The following is a 9535-nucleotide window of genomic DNA, read 5'->3' as shown; positions in this document are numbered from 1 at the left end:
TTGAACGCGGAGGTGCCGTCCGTTCGGCACTCGGTCATCGGTGATTTGGATCACGGCGAGTACGACTCCGTCATCCACGTTCATTGGAACGCTTCCGCTCGCGATCTATAAGGGTATGTAGATGCACTCCCTTCCCCTCGTTGCTAGTACACTCCATAGATGCATCTTGGTGAACGTAGGAAAATTTTAAAATTATGCTACGATTCCCAACAGTGGCATCATGAGCCAGGCCTATGCGTAGTTACTATGCACGAGTAGAACACAAAGCAGTTGTGGGCGTTGAGTTTGCCAATTCTTCTTGCCGTTACTAGTCGTTTCTTGTTTCGGCGGCATTGTAGGATGAAGCGGCCCGGACCGACCTTACACGTACGCTTACGTGAGACTGGTTCCACCGACTAACATGCACAAGTTGCATAAGGTGGCTAGCGGGTGTCTGTCTCTCCTACTTTAGTCGGAACAGATTCGATGAAAAGGGTCCTTATGAAGGGTAAATAGAAATTGGCAAATCACGTTGTGGTCATACGTAGGTAAGAAACGTTCTTGCTAGAAACCTACAAACCACGTAAAAACTTGCAACAACAATTAGAGGACGTCTAACTTGTTTTTGCAGCAAGTGCTATGTGATGTGACATGGCCAGAAGATGTGATGAATGATATATGTGATGTATGAGATTGATCATATTCTTGTAATAGGAATCACGACTTGCATGTCGATGAGTATGACAACCGGCAGGAGCCATAGGAGTTGTCTTTATTATTTTATATGACCTGCGTGTCATCGAATAACGCCATGTAAATTACTTTACTTTGTTGCTAAACGTGTTAGCCATAGAAGTAGAAGTAATCGTTGGCGTGACGACTTCATGAAGACACAATGATGGAGATCATGATGATGGAGATCATGGTGTCATGCCGGTGACGAAGATGATCATGGTGCCCCGAAGATGGAGATCAAAGGAGCATAATGATATTGGCCATATCATGTCACTATTTGATTGCATGTGATGTTTATCATGTTTTTGCATCTTATTTGCTTAGAACGACGGTAGCAAGTAGGATGATCCCTTATAATAATTTCAAGAAAGTGTTCACCCTAACTGTGCACCGTTGCGAAGGTTCGTTGTTTCGAAGCACCACGTGATGATCGGATGTGATAGATTCTAACGTTCGAATACAACGGGTGTTGACGAGCCTAGCATGTACAGACATGGCTTCGGAACACACGCAATACACTTAGGTTCACTTGACGAGCCTAGCATGTACAGACATGGCCTCGGAACACGGAGGACCGAAAGGTCGAGCATGAGTCGTATAGAAGATACGGTCAACATGGAGATGTTCACCGATCTTGACTAGTCCGTCTCACGTGATGATCGGACACGGCCTAGTCGAATTCGGATCATGTTTCACTTAGATGACTAGAGGGATGTCTATCTGAGTGGGAGTTCATTAAATAATTTGATTATATGAACTTAATTATCATGAACTTAGTCTAAATCTTTACACTATGTATTGTAGATCAAATGGCCCACGTTGTCCTCAATTTCAACGCGTTCCTAGAGAAAACCAAGCTGAAAGATGATGGCAGCAACTATACGGACTGGGTCCGGAACCTGAGGATCATCCTCATAGCAGCCAAGAAAGATTATGTCTTAGAAGCACCGCTAGGTGAAGCACCAATCCCTGAGAACCAAGACGTTATGAACGCTTGGCAGCAGCGTGCTGATGATTACTCCCTCGTTCAGTGCGGCATGCTTTACAGCTTAGAACCGGGTCTCCAAAAGCGTTTTGAGAAACATGGAGCATATGAGATGTTCGAGGAGCTGAAACTGGTTTTTCAAGCTCATGCCCGGGTCGAGAGATATGATGTCTCCGACAAGTTCTTCAGCTGTAAAATGGAGAAGAACAGTTCTGTTAGTGAGCACATACTCAGAATGTCTGGGTTGCACAACCGCTTGTCTCAGCTGGGAGTTAATCTCCCGGATGACGCGGTCATTGACAGAATCCTCCAATCGCTTCCACCAAGCTACAAGAGCTTTTTGATGAACTACAATATGCAGGGGATGGAAAAGACCATTCCCAAGGTATATTCAATGCTGAAATCAGCTGAGGTAGAGATCAGAAAAGAACATCAAGTGTTGATGGTGAATAAAACCACTAAGTTCAAGAAGGGCAAGGGTAAGAAGAACTTCAAGAAGGACGGCAAGGGAGTTGCCGCGCCCGGTAAGCCAGTTACCGGGAAGAAGTCAAAGAATGGACCCAAGCCCGAGACTGAGTGCTTTTATTGCAAGGGAAGTGGTCACTGGAAGCGGAACTGCCCCAAATACTTAGCGGACAAGAAGAAGGCCGGCAACACCCAAGGTATATGTGATATACTAGTAATTGATGTGTACCTTACCAGTACTCGTAGTAGCTCCTGGGTATTTGATACCGGTGCGGTTGCTCATATTTGTAACTCAAAACAGGAACTACGGAATAAACGGAGACTGGCGAAGGACGAGGTGACGATGCGCGTCGGGAATGGTTCCAAGGTCGATGTGATCGCCGTTGGCACGCTACCTCTGCATCTCCCTACGGGATTAGTTTTAAACCTCAATAATTGTTATTTAGTGCCAGCTTTGAGTATGAACATTGTATCTGGATCTCGTTTAATTCGAGATGGCTACTCATTTAAATCCGAGAATAATGGTTGTTCTATTTATTTGAGAGATATGTTTTATGGTCATGCCCCGCTGGTCAATGGTTTATTTTTGATGAATCTCGAACGTGATGTTACACATGTTCATAGTGTGAATACCAAAAGATGTAAAGTTGATGACGATAGTCCCACATACTTGTGGCACTGCCGCCTTGGTCACATTGGTGTCAAGCGCATGAAGAAGCTCCATGCAGATGGACTTTTGGAGTCTCTTGATTACGAATCATTTGACACGTGCGAACCATGCCTCATGGGTAAGATGACCAAGACTCCGTTCTCCGGAACAATGGAGCGAGCAACCAACTTATTGGAAATCATACATACCGATGTGTGTGGTCCAATGAGTGTTGAGGCTCGCGGAGGATATCGTTATGTTCTCACTCTCACTGATGATTTAAGTAGATATGGGTATGTCTACCTAATGAAACACAAGTCTGAAACCTTTGAAAAGTTCAAGGAATTTCAGAATGAAGTCGAGAATCAACGTGACAGGAAAATAAAATTCTTACGATCAGATCGTGGTGGAGAATATTTAAGTCACGAATTTGGTACACACTTAAGGAAATGTGGAATAGTTTCACAACTTACACCGCCTGGAACACCTCAGAGAAATGGTGTGTCCGAACGTCGTAATCGCACTCTATTGGATATGGTGTGATCTATGATGTCTCTTACCGATTTACCGCTCTCATTTTGGGGCTATGCTTTAGAGACTGCCGCATTCACTTTAAATAGGGCACCGTCTAAATCCGTTGAGACGACACCGTATGAATTATGGTTTGGGAAGAAACCTAAGCTGTCGTTTCTAAAAGTTTGGGGATGCGATGCTTATGTCAAGAAACTTCAACCTGAAAAGCTCGAACCCAAATCAGAAAAATGCGTCTTCATAGGATACCCTAAGGAAACTATTGGGTATACCTTCTACCTCAGATCCGAAGGCAAGATCTTCGTTGCCAAGAACGGGTCCTTTCTGGAGAAGGAGTTTCTCTCGAAAGAATTGAGTGGGAGGAAAGTGGAACTTGATGAGGTGATAGTCACCCCTTCCGAACCGGAAAGTAGCGCAGCGCGGGAAAATGTTCCTGTGGTGCCTACACCGACTGGGGAGGAAGTTAATGATGATGATCATGAAGCTTCAGATCAAGTTACTGAACTTCGTAGGTCCACAAGGACACGTTCCGCACCAGAGTGGTACAGCAACCCTGTCCTGGAAATCATGTTGTTAGACAACGGTGAACCTTCGAACTATGAAGAAGCGATGGCGGGCCCGGATTCCGACAAATGGCTAGAAGCCATGAAATCCGAGATAGAATCCATGTATGAAAACAAAGTATGGACTTTGACTGACTTGCCCGATGAGCGGCGAGCCATAGAAAACAAATGGATCTTTAAGAAGAAGACGGACGCAGATGGTAATGTGACCATCTACAAAGCTCGACTTGTCGCTAAGGGTTATCGACAAGTTCAAGGGGTTGACTACGATGAGACTTTCTCACCCGTAGCGAAGCTGAAGTCCGTCCGAATCATGTTAGCAATTGCCGCATACTATGATTATGAGATATGGCAGATGGACGTCAAAACGGCATTCCTTAAGGGCTTCCTTAAGGAAGAGTTGTATATGATGCAGCCGGAAGGTTTTGTCGATCCTAAGAATGCTAACAAAGTGTGCAAGCTCCAGCGCTCAATCTATGGGCTGGTGCAAGCATCTCGGAGTTGGAACATTCGCTTTGATGAGATGATCAAAGCGTTTGGGTTTACACAGACTTATGGAGAAGCCTGTGTTTACAAGAAAGTGAGTGGGAGCTCTGTAGCATTTCTCATATTATATGTGGATGACATATTATTGATGGGAAATGATATAGAATTCTTGGAAAGTATAAAGGCCTATTTGAATAAGTGTTTTTCAATGAAGGACCTTGGAGAAGCTGCTTATATATTAGGCATCAAGATCTATAGAGATAGATCAAGACGCCTCATTGGTCTTTCACAGAGTACATAGCTTGACAAGATATTGAAGAAGTTCAGTATGGATCAGTCCAAGAAGGGGTTCTTGCCTGTATTGCAAGGTGTGCAATTGAGCACGGCTCAATGCCCGACCACGGCAGAAGATATAGAACAGATGAGTGTCATCCCCTATGCCTCGGCCATAGGGTCTATTATGTATGCCATGCTGTGTACCAGACCTGATATAAACCTTGCCGTAAGTTTGGTAGGAAGGTACCAAAGTATTCCCGGCAAGGAACACTGGACAGCGGTCAAGAATATCCTGAAGTACCTGAAGAGGACTAAGGATATGTTTCTCGTTTATGGAGGTGACGAAGAGCTCGTCGTAAAGGGTTACGTCGACGCTAGCTTCGACACAGATCTGGATGACTCGAAGTCACAGACCGGATACGTGTATATTTTGAATAGAGGAGCAGTAAGCTGGTGCAGTTGCAAGCAAAGCGTCTTGGCGGGATCTACATGTGAAGCGGGGTACATGGCAGCCTCAGAGGCAGCACAGGAAGCAGTCTGGATGAAGGAGTTCATTACCGACCTAGGGGTGATTCCCAATGCGTCGGGCCCAATGACTCTCTTATGTGACAACACTGGAGCTATTGCCCTTGCGAAGGAGCCCAGGTTTCACAGGAAGACCAGGCATATCAAGCGTCGCTTCAACTCCATTCGTGAAAGTGTTCAAAATGGAGACATAGATATTTGTAAAGTACACACGGACCTGAATGTAGCAGATCCGTTTACTAAACCTCTCCCTAGGGCAAAACATGATCAACACCAGGACGCAATGGGTGTTCGATTCATCACAATGTAACTAGATTATTGACTCTAGTGCAAGTGGGAGACTGTTGGAAATATGCCCTAGAGGCAATAATAAATGGTTATTATTATATTTCTTTGTTCATGGTAATTGTCTATTATTCATGCTATAATTGTATTGTCCGGAAATCGTGATACATGTGTGAATACATAGACCACAACCTGTCCCTAGTAAGCCTCTAGTTGACTAGCTCGTTGATCAACAGATAGTCACGGTTTCCTGACTATGGACATTGGATGTCATTGATAACGGGATCACATCATTAGGAGAATGATGTGATGGACAAGACCCAATCCTAAGCATCGCATAAAAGATCGTGTAGTTTCGTTTGCTAGAGCTTTTCCAATGTCAAGTATCTTTTCCTTAGACCATGAGATCATGCAACTCCCGGATACCGTAGGAGTGCTTTGGGTGTGCCAAACGTCACAACGTAACTGGGTGACTATAAAGGTGCACTACGGGTATCTCCGAAAGTGTCTGTTGGGTTGGCACGGATCGAGACTGGGATTTGTCACTCCGTATGACGGAGAGGTATCTCTGGGCCCACTCGGTAATGCATCATCATAATGAGCTCAATGTGACTAAGGCGTTAGTCACGGGATCATACATTGCGGTACGAGTAAAGAGACTTGCCGGTAACGAGATTGAACAAGGTATTGGGATACCGACGATCGAATCTCGGGCAAGTAACATACCGATTGACAAAGGGAATTGTATACGGGATTGATTGAATCCTCGACACCGTGGTTCATCCGATGAGATCATCGTGGAACATGTGGGAGCCAACATGGGTATCCAGATCCCACTGTTGGTTATTGACCGGAGAGGCGTCTCGGTCATGTCTGCATGTCTCCCGAACCCGTAGGGTCTACACACTTAAGGTCCGGTAACGCTAGGGTTGTAGAGATATATGTATGCGGAAACCCGAAAGTTGTTCGGAGTCCCGGATGAGATCCCGGACGTCACGAGAGGTTCCGGAATGGTCCGGAGGTGAAGAATTATATATAGGAAGTCCAGTTTCGGCCACCAGGAAAGTTTCGGGGGTTATCGGTATTGTACCGGGACCACCGAAAGGGTCCCGGGGGTCCACCGGGTGGGGCCACCTGTCCCGGAGGGCCCCGTGGGCTGAAAGTGGAAGGGAACCAGCCCCTAGTGGGCTGGGGCGCCCCCCTTGGGCCTCCCCCCATGCGCCTAGGGTTGGGAACCCTAGGGGGGGGAGTTCCCCCTTGCCTTGGGGGGCAAGGCACCCCTTCCCCCCCACTTGGCCGCCGCCCCCCCCCTTGGATCTGATCTCCAGGGCCGGCGCCCCCCCCCCAGGGGGCCTATATAAAGGGGGGGGAGGGAGGGCAGCAACACAACAGCCTTGGGCGCCTCCCTCCTCCCCTGCAACACCTCTCTCTCTCTCGTAGAAGCTCGGCGAAGCCCTGCACGAGACCCGCTACATCCACCACCACGCCGTCGTGCTGCTGGATCTCCATCAACCTCTCCTTCCCCCTTGCTGGATCAAGAAGGAGGAGACGTCGCTGCACCGTACGTGTGTTGAACGCGGAGGTGCCGTCCGTTCGGCACTCGGTCATCGGTGATTTGGATCACGGCGAGTACGACTCCGTCATCCACGTTCATTGGAACGCTTCCGCTCGCGATCTACAAGGGTATGTAGATGCACTCCCTTCCCCTTGTTGCTAGTACACTCCATAGATGCATCTTGGTGAACGTAGGAAAATTTTAAAATTATGCTACGATTCCCAACAATGCACGCCTCCTCCTTCTTCACCAAGATCTCCTCGAACCTCTCTGTCGGCTTGGCCGCCGCACCTTCTCGCTTCGCCCTCTCCTCCTCCCACTTCTTGCCTCGTAAATTTCTTCTAAACTTCTTTGGCGGTTCTTGGGTTGGGTCGGTAGGGTCACCAGTTTCTTCCTTGTTGGCTTGGACGGGGGTCTTGGCAATGAAAAGGTTCCACTTCTGTTGCCCATTCAACTTCAACCAACAATGCATGACGATGAAGGAGATCTTCTCCAACTTCTTATACACCACACAAGCATGAGTAGGCTACAAAGTGAAACAATGCATATCCATCTAGTGCGCAACAAAACAATACTTGTCCGGCTAGTGATCAACAAAACTAAAGCATATCCGGCTAGTGATCAACTTACTTGCTTGGTGATTTGTGCACCGCGCGCTAGGCCACCGTGCGATGAGGTGCTTTAAGTGACCGCAATACCAACATGGCCTCTTGGATGGTGTACCATCGATGGTTGAGGGATTTCCACTCACGGTTGCAGATGACCACGTCGGAGTAGGGCGTGAAATATTTGTGTTCATGGAACCATATGTGAATGTTTCTTCCAAAGGCTGTGCCCTTTTGCTCCGTCCCGTGGAGTGGATCAAGGCTGGCCAACCATGCATCGCACAACAGCTCGTCCTCCCGCATGTTGAAGCTTTCTTCTCTATCCTTCTTTTTCGGATCGCCGGCTGTATCATCCGTATCATCGACGTAGCCTTCCTCCTCCTCGTCCCCCCTCCGGATGCTGCTCTCCGGCGGCCCAATGTTGTTGTTGCTGTGTGCCATCGCCGGTCTGGGTGTAGGACTGCTGCGTGGCCGTCTGGGTGTACGACTGCTGCTGGTGGTAGTTGCCGGACTGGGTGGGATCCGAGTCTTCCACCTGCCCGTCCTCATAGACCCCTCTTCCCCCTCGCCTCCGTCATGGATGATGCCGAGCATCTCCCTGTCTGGGTCGTACGCCGGCTCCCCCGCTCTGGACATTTGCAGCGTGTTAGAGTTGTGTCGAATATTGTGTACAAGGTAGGTTACAGTTAGACTCTGAGTAGTATTGTGTTTAGATAGGATATGGAGTCGTGTCCTAATAGGACACTTGTATCCTAGGCCTCTCATATATAGTGGGGGTAGACACACGATGTAACCTATGCCAACATAATAGCACACGTGCGCAAGGGGGAGCCGGCGGCGTGTGCCGGCGCCCAGGTGGCCAGTGTGCGGTATTGTGATGGTGTCACAGGGAGGAGCACCCGTAGTCAGGCCCCGGGGATGTAGCCATATCGGTGAACCTCGTTAACAAATCTCAGTGTCATGCTCGTGTGATTGCTTGGTTCTTAGATGATCAACGGTATGCCTCGAATTTATTTTAACACAGCGAACAACATGCGGGCACCCATGTGCTCCTCGGCCGCCGGCCATGCCCGGACGAGCTGCGGCGAAGAATACTCAGAGAAGAGCGGCGCTGTGTTAACGTCGACGATGTAAGGCACCGTACCGAAGGGGGTTCCGAGCTACTTGGCGTCGTAGTAGTACGGAGGCTTGTAAGGCTCCGGCCACGACGCTATCTGTACTGTCGGCGCGCCCATCTTCCGACGTCCGCCACGGCCGAGCCGACCACCTCGTCCGCCACGACCTCCAAGCCCATCGCCACCACCAGGCCCGCTGGCGGCCAACTGCTTCTTGAACTTCTCCTCCTTTGTGGCCTTCGCTTTGACGCGGCGATTTTGCCACGTCTTCAAGCTGATCTCCCGGGCGAGCGTGATGCTCGGATATTCCGGCACCTCCGTCGGCTCCATCTCCGACAGGTTCTTCGACGGTTCCATGCATTGGCGGCGGAAGGAAGGAGAGGGTGGGAGAAAAGAGCGGGAATTGGGTGGAGAGCGGCGGGGAATGGAAGAAGAGAGTGGGGGATTTTGACACGGAAACAGTGCGGGATGCTACAAAAACGCGGGCTCCGCCTTCCTTTTGGGTGGGCCAGGGGGCGGAGAGCGACGTTTCGCGTGTTCGGACTCCCGCAAAGCCCCAACGTATGTCTCCCGTTTACGGGAGAAATCGCGTCTGGACCGCTCTGTGGACCGATACAAAACCGCGTTGGATGACTTCCGCGGTCCAGACGTTTACGGGAGGTTTGAGGGTCGGCGTTGGAGATGCCCTAACGCGACAACAATTTAAACGTACCTTTGAATCGCATGCAGGTGCACCAAGCCACTAATTAATAATTGCATAAAATAAAGAAAATATTATAGA

This window comes from Triticum aestivum, chromosome 5D (assembly GCF_018294505.1).
Source record: "Triticum aestivum cultivar Chinese Spring chromosome 5D, IWGSC CS RefSeq v2.1, whole genome shotgun sequence".
Lineage (NCBI taxonomy): Eukaryota > Viridiplantae > Streptophyta > Magnoliopsida > Poales > Poaceae > Triticum > Triticum aestivum.
Note: the sequence above shows the minus strand (reverse complement) of the source record.